At 38.5% G+C, this 16,641-nt stretch overlaps 1 protein-coding gene and 1 pseudogene across 1 annotated transcript in view; one reads left to right on the top strand and one right to left on the bottom strand.

Annotated features, from left to right (window-relative positions):
• The window catches only part of IL1RAPL1 (interleukin 1 receptor accessory protein like 1), a 1,311,893-nt gene that overhangs the window by 65,855 nt on the left and 1,229,397 nt on the right, over positions 1–16,641 (top strand). The window lies entirely within an intron of this gene.
• LOC116556597 lies at positions 5,597–8,595 on the bottom strand (annotated as a pseudogene).

Genomic DNA, 16,641 nt, shown 5'->3' on the forward strand with positions numbered 1-16,641 from the left:
CTTTTTCAATACAACAACATAATAAAAATTGGAGAACACTTTAACTCCACCTTTCTTTCTTTAAAGCTTTCTTGGCTGGGCACAGTGGCTCAGTCCTGTAATCCCAGTACTTTGGGAGGCCTAGGTGGGTGGATCACCTGAGGTCAGGAGTTCGTGACTAGCCTGGACAACATGGTGAAACCCCTTCTGTACTAAAAATACAAAATTAGTCAGGCATGGTGGTGCATGCCTGTAATGCCAGTTACTCAGGAGGCTGAGGCAGGAGAATTGCTTGAACCCGGGAGGCAGAGGTTGCAATGAGCCAAGATCGTGCCACTGTACTCCACCCTGGGCGACAGAGCATGACTGTTTCTCAAAAAAAAAAAAAAAAGCTTTCTTTGGGTTAGGCTGCCCTTTGCAAGCACCATTTTTATCACTAAAGTCCCTGCAGCTTATGTAGTAGGCTTTGATATGTGTATGTATGTATACAGTATATGTAAATGGACGTGCTCGCACATTGCTAGAGGTACGTGGACTCTCTGCATGACTTGGGATTCAGGAAGTGTGTAAAAGTTAAGTAAGATGACAGTAGCAATCCATTAGTTATTCTGCATCTACCAGAGCACACTTCCATGTTTGGTCCTGTGCTTTAAGGAAAGACCTGCCTTTTAGTGTCATGACAGCTCTCAGGAATGGCGTTTTGATGATCACGACATTAAATTCAACTCCTCTGTCAGGCAGCTCAAGTGTTAATTAATTTTATGATTAGATCTCTCACCAGAACTCACAGGAACCTGCATTTGGATCTCATTTTATTATGTACAGACCCTTTTCTATATGCCATCATACTAAAGGTTCACTGTATGTGGCCTGCCATATGCGCTCAGTAAACATTTGTTGAATGCGGAAACAAATCACCTTGGTGCTAAAGGAAAGTGTTGAGGCTCACAGAGGTTGACTTGTCAAACTAAGCTACTATGGGGCTAAGGCAGGAGTGAATAGTTCCTGTTTTAAGCAACTCCACCCCCACCACATCTTGTTTGTGCTCTTTCTTTTTTGTAAATTGTTCTAGCACTAGCGGTAAATCTGATTTGGTGTACTCCTTTGGTTAAAACAAAACAAACAACCCCGTAAAGCTCTTTAAAAAATAATAAGTTACCTGTTATTGGGGACTTAATTTTGTGCACTAAACTGTACCAAATGCTTTATATTTATTAACCTATTTCTTTTTAAGCAATAAATCTAAAAGATTGGTATTCTTATCCCCATTTAAAAACTACTTTAAGTAAAAAAACCGTCTCCAATAACTTTTATTATATTCACATAAGCTAATGGGGCAGATTAAATGTTTATTGTTAAATACCCATAAATCATTTCAAATACATATGTATTTTTATAATTTTGACTCATAGATAATGATACACTTGGGCTACAAAAGCTATTTGGAGGAAGACAACAATTCTAACTGGAGCGTGACTTACATTTGTCAAGATTATGTCAGCAATCTATGATTTTAGCAATTTATTTGGTCCATAGGTGGACAGAAAATATCAAGCACAGGGAAGGAAAGTGTAAACATTTGTTCAGCAGCTACTCTGTGTCAGACACCATTGGTGCTTGCCATATTTAGATGTCACAAGGACCCTGTGAGATCCTTTAAACGTTTTCTGTAATTAAAGATGAAGCAACTGAATCTCATAGAAATTGGGAAATTTGCCCAAATACTTTACTTTGACCCAAAGGACGATACATGTACACCCATACCACTGGGTGAATATTGGATTTTAAGGGTTTACAGGGAGAAATATTTTTCAAAAATTATCTGACTTGGCTGTATCTTGAGTTCAGATAGAACAAAGTGCTGTATCTCCTGTGACCTGGGAAAGGGGTGCAGTTGGGGGTAGGAAGAGTCGAGATGGAAAATCAGGTCTGTTTGGGACCAAATTTAGTTCCCATTTAAAACACTGAACTGCTTCCAAAGAAATTAAACTCATGACCTTGGTCTACCTGAAATGAAGCCAGATAAATTAACCTGACATACACACTTATATAAGAAATTTTTGAAAAAGAAGAGCTGATGAAACCAGGGAATTGTATTTCCTGTAAGAAAAGTTGGTAAAAATACCAGTGAGGTACTTTGGTGTACCATATTATAATACTATCAATATTATAAATGAAAAGTCCAAAAATGGTAAAAAAAAAAAAATTGATACTAGAACGATGTCATTGACAAAGTATGCAACCGTTTCTTTTTTCTTCTTTCCAACTTTTATTTTGGGTTTAAGGTATACACGTGCAGGTTGTTATGTGGGTAAATTGCATGCTTCAGGGGTTTGGTGTACAAATATCACATATTCTATTTTAAGTGCTAAAAAACTAAGGCTTTTTATGCTCCTATCAGCAAAAAGAGCACCAAGCAAGTAAACATATCCTAATCATTTGCCATGGTAGTAGATCGTTAAAAAATATACATTTCTCTTAATTACAAAATACATGCTAAGCAGAGATTCAGAAACAAAATTCCTAATGGGAACTGACAAATCGACACAAGGCTAACATAATACTTGCTTCATTTGTAACAAGTATTGTTTGAAGCGTCCAGGTAACTCAACTAGCCTCAGAATAAAGGAGGTAAAACTAAAATGGAGACCTTACACATTCTTTCTTAGTGGCAAAATTACACACATGTTTTATATTAGAGAGGCAATGAATGAAAAGGTGGAATTTTAAAAGTAAGTGAATTTCGTTGGGATGAATGCTTTTGGAGGCCTAGTGACTGCTGAACATTTCTAGAAAAGAAGACAGGTGACCAAAAAGCAAGGTGGTCTTAGGTGCTTTCTTCTGATCTCAAGCAAGGACAGGGTTACAGGGGTGTCTCTTTAGTCAGTGGCATTTTAGATATTTTGGAAACAAAAGAATGTTTGAAGATGAAGGCCAGAGGTAATCTGTTACATTATATTACATCATGTAAAAAGTTTCTTATTTCATTTTAAACAGACATGCGGCCATGATGTAGAATTAAAATTTTTAAAACTCCAAAGGAAAAGAAATAGCCATTTAGAAAAGCACACTGTAGGATAAGACATCAAGCTAGTTAGTGATCCAATTGCTTCTAATATCAAGCGTTTTTTACTTTCTGGCACACACTCTTGCTGTTGTTTTTCCATTTCTTATTGGTCATTCTCCTTCTTCAGTGTCCAACTCAGACTTCACCCACCAACCCAAAGTCTTTTTTCCTCCTACTCTTCTGATTGTGGCCTGCCACTTTGCTGCCTCTAGCCGTGCCACAGCACCTGGTGAATTTGCATTGCAGGTGGAAGTTGAAATTTCATTTCAGTTCTCAGCTCTGGTGGACAGGAAGCAGGCACCACTGATGTTTTTCACTTTTTCATGTATTCTCAGTGCCTCCCCAGTTGTTTAGCCTTTACCTGCCTTGCCTTTCTCTGAATTCTAGTCCCATCAGCTTTCTTTCTGTCCCCATCCTTGTCATAAAGCCCCATCACAGAGCATTTGCCCTATGCCTGGGCTGCTCTTACTTCTCTTTGCCTAATTATTTCCTACTTCTCCTTTACATCCCATCTCAGAGAGGCCTTTGGTGACCTCTTCATTTAGATCAAATTACCTTGCATTTATAGTGTTGTGTACCTAGCATTGGACACATTTGCGATTATAAATTTGTTTATTAAGATTTTCCACCCCTACCAGACTATAAATTTCATGGAGCATATGTCCATATTTCACTTATGGTTATATCCTTAGCTCATTGCATAGGGCTGTACGTTTAGTCGATGTTCAATAAACATTTGTGAAATAAGTCGATAATATGGGATGTGTAATATTTGTACTTTTAATTTTATTATTATTTTTTTGAGACGGAGTCTCCTTCTGTCACCCACGCTGGAGTGCAATGGTGCAATCTCGGCTCACTGCAACCTCCGCCTCCCTGGCTCAAGTGATTCTCCTGCCTAAGCCTCATGAGTAGCTGGGACTACAGGTGTGCACCACCACGCCCAGCTGATTTCTTGTATTTTTAGTAGAGACAGGGTTTTACTGTGTGATCCAAGATGGTCTCGATCCCCTGACCTCATGATCTGCCCACATCAGCCTCCCAAAGTGCTGGGATTACAGGCGTGAGCCACCGCACCTGGCCTGTACTTTTGAATCTAACACGTACTCCTGGTTTAAGTCAATTATCAGTGGTTTACGGTTCAACATGTTTGTTCTTAATTTTTCTTCACTGTATCAAATATAGATACTGAAATTTCACTTTTACAATTTTCCACTTTTTTTTTCCAGTTCCAGTGAAATTTAGATTTAGTGACCCTTTCCTACATTATTTCTTTCTCCAATTATTTTAAGACCATTTCAGTAAATAAGCTGATAATGGGGAGAAGAAAAACTGAGGGGAAGGAAAAGATATTCCTGATATAAAGGATTTAATGATCTTGCCAAAATGACGTTCTAAGGGAATTTTATTAAAGAAGTATTAAATATATGGACATTTGAATATTTGATACTCAATGTTCAAAGACCTTTTCTGTTTAATAAAGTAGTCAAGTGCTTTTACATGTGGGCTGTCTTACCCCAGTAGGGGCATAAAAAGGCTAAGTATTCTGGCTTGTTGGATCATGGCAGTTGAACATTTGAAACTTCCAATTTTGATGTGCATCTAAGATGCCACTGGCTAAAGAGACAACCCTCTAACCCTGTTCTTGCTTGTGCTAGAGCTACAAGTACACAGGTGAGAGCAGAATAAAGCACCTAAGAGATCTACGAAATTGGAGTTCAGGACCAGAAAATGAAGGCTGGTGTTCTTGTGAGGGAGAGGCTAACTGGAGATTTTATAATGTCTGGCACTCTGGGAAGGGAACTCACGGGGGTAAAGTTTAAGGAAGTAAAACGTATATACTCCTTTATATTAGACCTAGTGTATTTTGCCTGTGTTTTTGTTATAATCAACAACACTGTGTTATGATTTATCCATTTTAGGTCTCTCTTTTGCAAGACTTTGTGTGTTCCTTGGATGATAAAAAGCTTGTTTTGTATTTTCATATGTCCAGCACTGAGCAAAGTGCTTGAAACTTAATAGATGCTTCAGAAATATTTGCAGGTTGAATTCCCATGTCCTACAAATTTGTCCTATCCTTCCCAATTAGGTGCTTTTTTTTTTTTTTTTTTTTGGAGAGTGAGTGTCCAGGCTGAAGTGCAAAGGCACTATTTTGGCTCATTGCGACCTCCGCCTCCCAGGTTCAAGTGATTCTTGTGCCTCAGCCTCCCAAGTAGCTGAGACTACGGGTGCCCGGCCCCATACCCAGCTAATTTTTGTATTTTAATAGAGACCACGTTTCACCATGATGATCAGGCTGGTCTTGAACTCCTGACCTCAAATGATCCACCCGTCTTGGCCTCCCAAATTACGGGCATTACAGGCATGAGCCACCATGTCCGGCCCTCCCCAATTAGTTTTTTTTTTTTTTTTTTAATATATTTTAATAGCAAACTTACAGGAACAGCACAGAAGACAGACAACATTAAAAACATGTACTTGCACATGTTAGTTAGAAAAGTATAGTGAATGGATGGAATCTACTGTATGATAAAAATGCTACAAACACCATTTAGTTGCTGTCAATAAGAAATTTACTTGTTTAAAAAAAATCCAAATGCTGGCATTGTCCAGAAAAATTTAACAGGTTTATTTATAATTACAATAAAGTTGGACAGCTGAAACTTGTTCACTGAAACATTTTAACTTGCATTAATACTTTACATCTCCTCATTTATATTAAAACTTCACACACAAATGAAAACGCAAAAACTGCCAATACCTGAGTTCTGTCCCCTATTTTTCCACTCACAATCATATACTTAGGTACCTTTTGACCCCATGGGAAAAAAAAAAAATCTAATGTTCAGAACTACCAGTAACAGGAAGAGGATACTTTTTTTTTTGAGAATGAAATGTTTTCCATCATAATGGATCCTTAAATACATTCTCCACGAAAGCCGCGTGCTAGCTGGATGTCTTTTGGCATATTTTGTTACACGTTTGGCATGGATAGCACACAGGTTCGTTTCTTCAAGAAGGCCAACCAGATAGGCCCCATTTGCCTCCTGCAAAGCACCAACAGCTGCGCTCTGGAAGCGCAGATCTGTTTTAAAGCCTGAGCAGTTTCTCGCACTAGATGCTGGAAGGGAAGTTTGCGAATCAGAAGTTCGGTGGACTTCTGATAACATCTAATTTCACGGAGTGCCACAGGACCAAGGGCTGTAACGGTGAGGTTTCTCCACCCCTGCTGTAGACGGCGCACTCTTGCAAGTGCTTTTGTAGCCGATTGCTTCCTGGATGCTCTATCCGCCCCGCTTGATTTGCGGGCAGTCAGCTTTGTAGGAGCTGTGGTATAGAGACCTCCTTCCTAACCCTCCATCTTCGGCTGGAGCTCCATGAGCGAGAGGTCGTGCTGGTGGTGGAGCGCGATGGCAGTGTGATGGCGGAGCGGCGGTGGCGGCGGCTGCAAACGCCATTGCCCCATTTACTTGTAAGCATATTTTTAAAACCGTGTTTACCTTTGCTACGCGCTAGTTTTGTAAAGATATTTTAAAGCATTAGCAAAAGATTTAACCATTTAGTAATCAGAGAAGGAAAAATGTGTTAGGAAAACATGAAGAGATTAATCTTTGTACTTTAGTTCAAAAAACCTGGGATTCTTGGTAAAAAAAAAAAAAAAATGCAGGTTTGGGTCTACTAATCAATAATTTTTTTGGATGATACCCAGGAAGCTGCCTTTAAAAAGACAGTTACTTTTGGGGACCAGTGTTTTGAGATTTCGGTGATATAGAGATGGGCAGGAAAACAAATATTCTTACTAGTATTGATTTAGCTTGACTTTTTCATGTCTGAGTGAGGGAATATCACTCTATAACTCCTCACTTGTGATAAACCGCTCCAGATTCTAAAGCAGAGTGAGGATGGGGGGGTGGGGTGGGGTGTGTGCGTGTGTGTGTGTGTTGGAGGTTGCTGGGTTGCCATTAAACTTAGTTGACTCTAGGTGTTTTATTTTCTCATGTCATGCCCAGGATAAATAATAAATCTCAAAAGCACTGAAATACTTTTGACCCCTAAAAAACAATATATTAGTGTTTTGATCTTATGCTAAATGTAAGTTATTTGTTACATCTGTTTCTTTTTATCTCCTACTCTTGTCCAAATGTTCGTCATTAAATATTAGATATATTAGATAAATATGTAGATATTTATTCATGAAGACCCTGCAATTTTCCCCAAAACAGAAAAAGTCAAGTTTTGTCTTCCATAAAAGAAATAAAGAGTAACGTATGATATGAATTATTAGATATAGGATACTCAAATTCAAATTTATTATAAATTTGTTATTTTAGAAATGACAGATTAGACATGGAATGACTAAAAATACGTACATTCGATAACACATTTAGAAATACAGGAAATTTTAGAACTAGGTAGTTTGAGAATTAAGAGATTAAGAAGGGATTATTTTATATCTGCACAGTTCTCAGGGAATAGATATGACGAGTGATCCTAACTATTTGAGTAAATGTCAACTGCTAGAAGAAACCACCAGCTTATATCAAAGAAAAGTCACAAAAAATATGAATAGATTTATCACACTCGGAATGGAAAACGTGGAATAAGTCAGCAAGTCCAGCAAAAGAAAAAAGTATTACAAGTATAATTTAAAAATAGTTTTGGCAAGAGGAGGTTGGGGAGAAAGCAGAGTAGGCTATAATAATAATTATAACTCAAAGATGGGCCAGACCTAAATGCACACCTTGGCCTCTTTCCATCCTAAAATGTTCTATATTAGCAAAAGAGGTGTTATGATTTATACTCAGTTCCAAGTCTAGACTGGTTAAGTTTCCTGTGTTTAAGTCTGCTTCTTTCTTACAAAAAATCTAGTCATCTAGATCTCAAGTGAAATGTGCAATTGAAGTATAAAAATAACATTCAATTGAGGAAGGCAAGTTTGTCCTTAAAATAAAATTTAAAATACCAGCATTTATTTTAAAAAACCACCTAATTACATCTAGTCCCATACATATGTTCAAGATTAATATGCAATCGATGCATGACAATAAAATTCAGTTGAGGATAACTATTTCATTAAAAAATGCTGATGATATATTATTTGATCGAGGTCAATTTTTATTCTAAATATTTTTGCATAGTGGGAATTTGTTACACCAAATAATTTTGAGATTGAATGGACCTCTGGGAAGGCTTGGTCATATAGTTTATGTTAAATTAATCACAGTGAAAAAGTCTTTGAAATAGGCTTGATGTTTACAATTATAGTATTCTGTGCTTAAATGTGAAAACATTAGCTCCTTTTAAAAATGGTACTATAGGAGACAGGATATATAATGATCAATTCTTTTTACCATGAAACTCTAATAATTACTAAAAGTGTTAGTATGCAAAATAGAATATAAGTTGATGATAAGAAAAACCAATTCACATTTGATACCCAGTGGACAAATTAGAATCAAAGAACACTCTATAATGTTCTCTGTTAAGCCTGTGTCCTTTTGAGTATGGTGAGTGGCAATCCTGACCTTATCTTCAAACATCTGCTTCATGTTTGAGTCCAATTATGCTATAGGCTTGTCCCGGCATAGGAGGAGCAAATACTCAAAGCACAGTGCAAGGGATAGTGAAAGACTGCTAAGCAGAAGTATTAAAAATATTTTCCAATTTATAAGGCTAGGACACTAATGAACAAGACAGCTCTGTTGAGGGATGGGAGTCTCCGTCTTCTTTGCTCCTTCAGGTGTTAATCTTTTTTTTTAAATGGTGGTTGATTGCAGGGCCTGGAGGAGGAAGCTTGAGTGTGGCCTGCATTGTCTGGGTCTAGAGAAGCTGTTATTTACCAATCAATTGGGAAAGAATTTAACTACAGTATTTAAGACTGTGGCAGCTGTATCTGGCCAAAAGTTAAACTTCTGAACTTTTCCCCATAGATCACAGAGGGTAGGCCTCCGGGGAAGGTTTCAAGCAGGGGGCTGACTTAAGGAGGTTTTTATTTTAGAAAGAGTCTTCAGGTAGCAATGTCGAAGATGATTGATTTCATGAGTTTTTGAGAAAAATTCAGGAGGATTGGTTTTAAAACCTAAGAAAAGAATTGAGGTATTGGCTAGGGAGCAGAAGTGAAGAAACGGATGTGAGAACTATTTTGGAGCAGTAATTTTACAGAGTCAGTGACAGTTTTAGAATTGGACAGGGTGTGAGTTTAACTCCAAGGATTCTGGCTTGGACCACTGTGGAAAATAGTATCAATACCTGGGAGAGGATAAAGGTGTAGTAGTGTCTGTTGTTTATCTGGTTTGCTGGCTGATTGGTTGGCTTTATTTAATCATTTTTCTGAGATGAGTCATGTTTACAAGCTGCAGGTACAACTGCTATTACATTAACTTAAACATATAATGGTGGGCTAACCCGATGGCTCACACCTGTAATCCCAGCTCTTTGGGAGGCTGAGGCACGTGGATCACGAGGTCAGGAGATCAAGATTATCCTGGCTAACCCGGTGAAACCCCGCCCTGTCTCTACTAAAAATACAAAAAATTAGCCAGGCGTATTGGCATGTGCCTGCAATCCCACCTCAGGAGGCTGAGGCAGGAGGATCACTTGAACCCAGGAGGCGGAGGTTGCAGTGAGCCAAGATCGCGCCACTGCACTCCAGCCTGGGGAACAGAGTGAGGCTCCATCTCAAAAAACAAACAACCGAACATATAATAGTGCAGCTTTCTCTGTTGGACACCAAAGAAGAACCAGAAAAGGAAGAGGGTGAGGGGCTGAATAACATTCCATGAGCACCTATTATACCTTTTTAAGTAATTTTAGGATCACATTCATACCCTACAGAGGATAATACTGTTACCATTTCACAGATGAGAATTCTGGCTTACTATGTTTGAATTACTGGCCTACTTTCTCATAGTCAGAAGGTGGCAGTGTCACAATCTAAACCCAGTTCTGTCCATCTTCAAGGTCTCAGTCTTTAACTGTATGAAAATACCTCCAAAGTGGAAAGAGAGAAAAAGAATGGAAGAGAAGAAAATGGAAAGAACCGAGAAAAAAGTATAGAGTGACCAATGAAGAAAGAAACAAATTCCAATTGAAAGGGACCAAGCAGAAATGCTCATCCATGAGCAGTTCTTACCCCTGCCTAGACAAGTTCATAGTCCTCCCTAAAGGTAGCAGGAGGTTTACACAGAATATTAATTCTTCATAGGTGTCCCTAGCCTTCAGGTGACCTGAACACGCAGCCAGTAAGTGAAGTGGTATCAGTTCATGGCCAAACCCCCGCTCTCCAGACTTCTGCTTTTAGAGTAATGCTTTTCAACCTGGGCTGCTGAAGAGCCTCACGTTATTTCCAGTCTGCGGAGTAATTGAGAGTAGGCTATGAGAAACTTCTGTAGGAATCTAACTGGGTACTGTTGTATCTGTTGGATCCAGTCATTTTATTAGGTGATTGTATTTTGTATGTCTCTCTGTTTCGTTTTTCAAGTAATTGGCCTTGCATTTTATGAAAGAATATAGCTGTGATGAATTAGAAATGAAGGAACAAAAACTGGCCCTTCACCACAGATAATTTGAGAAGTAAGCTTTAGAGCATCAAAAGAAAAAAGATGAGAACCGGATAGGTGTTTTTGTGCTCTTCGTAGCAGAGACTAAATGTGATGGTTTACTGAACTGCCTTTACATGGCAATCTATTGGCCCCATATACAAATATAATGATTTGTGTCATTTGAAGCTACACAATAGATGAACCCGGTTTTTGTAATTTAACAAAAAAATCCAATTTATGTACCATATTAAAAGAAGCACTATCAACTTGTTTTCTCCTCAAAAGACTGTAGCTGTTAAACTCTTTAATTACTTCATTTTCACTCTCAGTGTAACATTAGCAGTTTAGCACTTCAAGTACAAAAATGATTAATGAGCCTGAGAATTCATTCGCATACATATCACTTTGCAGCTTGACATAACCCTGGAGCCTGTTCTCTGTTCTAGCCATAGACATACTTCCCTAGCAAATATCTTATTGCATATTAAATACCTAATCATTGCAAATTATGCATAATTATAGTCATCTTTCCCATTTTTTCTACGCAAACAGAAAAGACAACAAGTTAAATGCATTCCAGTGTAACTAACATTTTAAACCAAAGTATAAATCCATAAGGGAGCATTATGATTTTTGCATTTAACTGTCCCTGAAAATTCAATTGTGATTTGAGCTGAAATGTCATTTATCTAAAAATGTATCTTAAAAATTTTTTTGAACATGAAGGAAAAGACTTTCAATTTCTATATTTATATGTATGTGAGTACTGTGACTTGGGAAAATATGAGAATAAAGACTGCATTGTGGATTCAGAGAATAAGATTTTATTTGGAGTTACTGTAAGAAATATCTGCAGGCGGCTATTTCTGTCTAACAATCCTTGGCTTGCATCGGTGACATGTGTCTACATGTTTCTTTTAGCTTTACTGAATTTCTTTTTTGATCTCCTCCAAGGTGATCCCACAGTGCTGACTTTGTCCAATCATTCCCGAGGCTTAATCTTTTATGTGTGATCAATGGTTCTGTGTGTCTTTGCTTCCCTTGGTTTTTCTACTGTAGACTGTGGAGTTCAGCCACAACTCTGTGCTGTCCCTGGCTAAAACCCCTCTTCTCCCCACATGCTTATCACCTCTGAGCTACACTCTACCACATTCAGTGTGGAATCAGGAAGACTAAATGAGCTTTTTCCCAGAACTCAGAGAACTGCGCTTGTCAGGCTTGTTGCCATTAAACAGCGTTGTAGTTACTGGAAGGTGAACCTAGCAATTTCCAGGGGCCTTCCGTGTGTAAGGGAAGAACAGAACTGTAGATTACTTGCTAGACTCTAAATCTGGTGTCCAAGTGGTTTTGTTCGTGTAAGTAAAGCTACATGGTGTAAATTTGTACCTGTTTCCATTTGCTTTTAAAGGGAGACATTTAGTTCAGGGACAAAATAAATAATGTCCATTGAATTAGACGTGGTCAAATATTTACCATAAATTTTTAAAACCATACATGTACTCTGGTAAAGCACAGGTATCCTTACCTGACTGCACAATTGTATACCACAAATGCAATGTTGTGGCTGGACATCTCTGACCAACAACTAGACCACTGAAATTGCAAGGCAGTGCAGTCAGCTAAGGCCCTGAGGCACTGTTGCCAAGAAGGATTGTTTGCTTATGATACAATCAGGACTCCTTATCTAGACCGTTACTTAATAAATAGGGTTGGCAGATAAATTACAGGACACCCAGATATGAGAAAAAGGAATTTTAAAAAGTGTAAATATGTTCCAAATATTACAGGAAATATATTCATATTAAAACAAAATTACTTCTCATCTTAAATACAGATTACACTAGGTGTCCTGTATTTTTATTTACTAAATATGGCAGTTCTATTTGTAAGTAGTACTTTTTTTTTTTTTTTTCCTTTTTTGAGATGGAGTCTTGCTCTGTCACCCAGGCTAGAGTGTAGTGGCATGATCTCGGTTCACTGGAAACTCCGCCTCCCCCAGGTTCAAATGATTCTCCTACCTCAGTCTCCCAAGTGGCTGGGATACAGGCATGCACCATCACACCTAGCTAATTTTTGCATTTTTACTAGAGATGGGGCTTCACCATGTTGTCCAGGCTCGTCTCGAACTCCTGACCTCAGGTGATGCACCTGCCTCAGCTTCCCAAAATTCTGGGATTACAGGCATGAGCCACTGTGCCTGGCCGTAAGTGGTACTTTATAAGCAGCAAAGATCATTTGAAACAGTACACTTCGTTAGTGACTAATAAGATTGTTCCTATATCCCTAAATGTCATGGAAGTGGGAGGAAATGTGAAAAAACAGAGACTCAAGAGTGGGTGTCAGCTATAGAGCACGCACTCGCACTTTGGTGCTTGCCCACGCAGCACTGGCCTGCATGGGCCTACGCTGGCCCATACAGGCCCACACAGACCTACGCAGGATTACTCAAACCCACGCTCTTCGGGTTAGAGCACTTACCCAGTGGATGGTCCAGCTTTGTGGAGGATAGTTGGAGCATTCTTAATGCTAGCCCGTTTCTGGTCCCCACTAGACTGTGGTACCCTGAGAAGTCAGAAGGCAACGTTATATACTAAGAAGTGCTTTCTTATGCTGCTGCAGTATGCCTGGTGAAAAAAAATTGTAAAATGACATCCAAATAACCCAACCCTTGCCTGTTTGGATTTTGAACTTGCTAAAAGACACAATGGACCCACCTATTTGTGGACTTAGCTAATGAAAATAATTTAACAAACAAAACAATCTGATAAATATGATGGATATGGGGAAGCTGATAGTGAAGACCTTTGGATCTTATAAGACTGTCAAAGAGGAAACTCAAGAAGAAAACAGAACTAAGAAAAAAGATGAATTATATTTCTAAGAAGGCATTTAAATCCAGTACCTCCAAAGTATTAAAGAGAAATGTATTACTAGGTGGTTTTTGAATAATTTTTTTTGTTTACAAACTAAATCCATTATTCCGTAAGTAGGACTATATTGAAGTCAAAAAGAGTAGCAGGCCGGGCGCGGTGGCTCAAGCCTGTAATCCCAGCACTTTGGGAGGCCGAGGCGGGTGGATCACGAGGTCAAGAGATCGAGACCATCCTGGTCAACACGGTGAAACCCCGTCTCTACTAAAAATACAAAAAATTAGCTGGGCATGGTGGCGCGTGCCTGTAATCCCAGCTACTCAGGAGGCTGAGGCAGGAGAATTGCCTGAACCCAGGAAGCGGAGGTTGCGGTGAGCCGAGATCGCGCCATTGCACTCCAGCCTGGGTAACAAGAGCGAAACTCCGTCTCAAAAAAAAAAAAAAAAAAAAAAAAAAAGAGTAGCAATGTATGAGTGAATACACACACATAAAACTTTTCTAATTAGAACAAAAAAAAACTTTGGTCCTTTCGCTTTGTTTTTAAAAGGTGTGTAACAGAAAAATCAGCTATTCTGAATGAAAACTTTCTATCAAGTAGGTGATACTTGGATTTAGTTTTGCTGTCGTCTGCCTTAGTTGGCTATATAAACATAAATTGCTAATTGATATTAGTAAATACACAGTATTTGTGACTTTCTCTAGCCTTCACTCCTTTCCTTGAGAAAGTAGACCTAATTGCATCATGTATCGGGTGCTAAATTTTACTAGTACTACTTGTTTATCCAGCATTGGTTTTCTATGTTTGCTATATATTAACAATTTGCATCTTGCATTAGACAGTTTTCTTGTAGTGTGGAGATATTTATTATGTGTAATGACATGTCAATTCTACTTTACTTTCAGCCATAATTTTAAATTCACTTAAGAAAACCATTTTTTATTGAAGAGATATGCACATATTTTCAAGATGGTCATTTAAAAAAAAATCCAAGCAAGTGAATGAAATCATTCTTGGGCTGTGAATTACCTTAAAAAATACATCTGGGAAATATACAGTGCCTACTACCCAAGATAGTTAGGGTGACTAATTAGCTTCTTACCTAGATTTACAGCACTGTTACCCTGTAAAATAATCTTTGTAAAATAGGTCACAAACTGGGTCTGCCTGAATCTTAAGTATAAATTTTATGTTTCATGGTTTTGTACTGCAGCTCTAAAGTAAAACAAAACTTACTGTCAAACGAATCACTTTGGAGGCCCATGTTGCCTCGAATGTCTTGTCTATAACTGCCTGCCAGATTTGGATCTAATCCTAGTAACTGGGCTCGCATTTTGTTACTGTGAACACCTTTTTGTCTGTTTCATGCTAGTAACTCCATCGCTTTCTCATTCTTCCATATGTCTGGTTCTGAACACCCTTCTGGTGACTAGAGCTCTGATCCCTGCTCTCCTGGTGATGGATGTTCTGACCCTGTCTTAGGCTATTATATAACAAAGTGCCATAGACTGGGTGGTTTGTAAACAACAAAGTTAATTTCTTCCAGTTATGTAGGCTTGAAGTTAGAGAACAGGATGCTAGCATTGTGGGGTTCTGGTGAGAACCCTCTTCCTGTTTGCAGAATGCTGTCTTCTCGCATCCTCACATGGTGAAGAACAGAGAGCAAGCTCTTTGGGGTATCTTTTGTAAGAGCACTAATCCCATTCATGAGAGTTCTACCCTTATGTCCTAATTATCTCTCAAAGGCCCCACCCTCTAATACCATCACATTCTGGATTCAGATTTCATCAGATGAATTTTAGAGGGAGACAAACATTCAGTCCATAGCAGATCCCAGCCTTCAGCAGTGTCAGCCTTAGAATTTCTATGTAGCAGTTAGGTGGTGCTTGGATCTCAGCTGTTTGGGTATGGGAGAAAAGCAGCTTGTCTTAAAGCCATGTTTCGCATTGCAATTACTCTAGTAAAAAATGCATATTTAGTTGTGGTGGCTTGGGGGTAGTCATGAAAATTCATGAATGGGCAGGTTTCTTTGTAGCCAATCATAAGCAATGCCACTGGATTCAAGGTTGGAAATCCAAAAGAATTGTTTTCTTACTCAGTTTTGTGTCTGTAGCTTTGTACATAAATAGCATATAGCTGTAGTAAATACATATCTTTGATGGTTAATCTAATGTCATAAATTTCTAGTCCTGGATTCCAAATAGCCACATCTGTTTAACTCTAACTCTTGGGATGCCCTATTTCTCTTTGAAGGCCTCTGTTGGAAAACACTTGCATTAGACACTGATTTTGTCCTCTCATGATATCCTCCAGTTACAAAGGTGTTCAATATACTGTGAGCCATGGTTAGCATAATACAGTCATGCAATTTGTCATAAAACAGACCTGGAACTGAATTTGTGTCATACCAGTGGTCTAGTTACTTAACTTCTCTTTGCCTCTTTTACATTTTAATAAAATGAGGATAATAATATTCATTCTTTCTCACAGTGGTTAAGTGGATTAAATTAGGAAACTTAAGTGTTTGACACATATTTGACAATCAGGAAACACTTATAAAAATTGCCCTCATCTGATATGTTGGACAAAGTTACACTTTGTCCAACATATTTTGTCTATGTTTTAGATAAATATAGATATTCAAAGTGCTGAGTCATTCATTCAACAAATTGCTTCTTAGGTGCTACTTTATTCCAGGCTCTCTGCTAAGATGAACTGGACCAGAAACTTATCAGAAAAAGTAATAGGAAATATGACATATTGTTAAGGAAGGCTGGAAGAGAAATGGGGATGGTTCAGGTAGAACAACACAATTAAAAATGTAGCCTCAAGGCTGGGCATGGTAGCCTGTAATCTCAGCACTTTGGGAAGCTCAGATGGGTAGATCACTTGAGGTCAGGAGTTCAAGACCAGACTGGCCAACGTGACAAAACCCTAAAAATAAAAAAAAATTAGCCAGTTGTGGTGGCACATGCCTGTAATCCCAGCTGTTCAGGAGGTTGCAGCAGGAGAATTGCTTGAACCAGGGGGCAGAGGTGGCAGTGAACCGAGATTACACCACCACACTCCAGCCTGGGTGACAGAGCAAGAGACTCTGTCTCAAAAAAAAAAAAAAAAAAAAAAAAAAAAAGTAACTTCCAAAGTTGAAGAGAATGGAGAAATAATAATTTGAGTTAATTTCAGTGT

This window comes from Sapajus apella, unplaced genomic scaffold (assembly GCF_009761245.1).
Source record: "Sapajus apella isolate SASKATOON/1434 unplaced genomic scaffold, GSC_monkey_1.0 scaffold17, whole genome shotgun sequence".
Classification (NCBI taxonomy): Eukaryota; Metazoa; Chordata; class Mammalia; order Primates; family Cebidae; genus Sapajus; species Sapajus apella.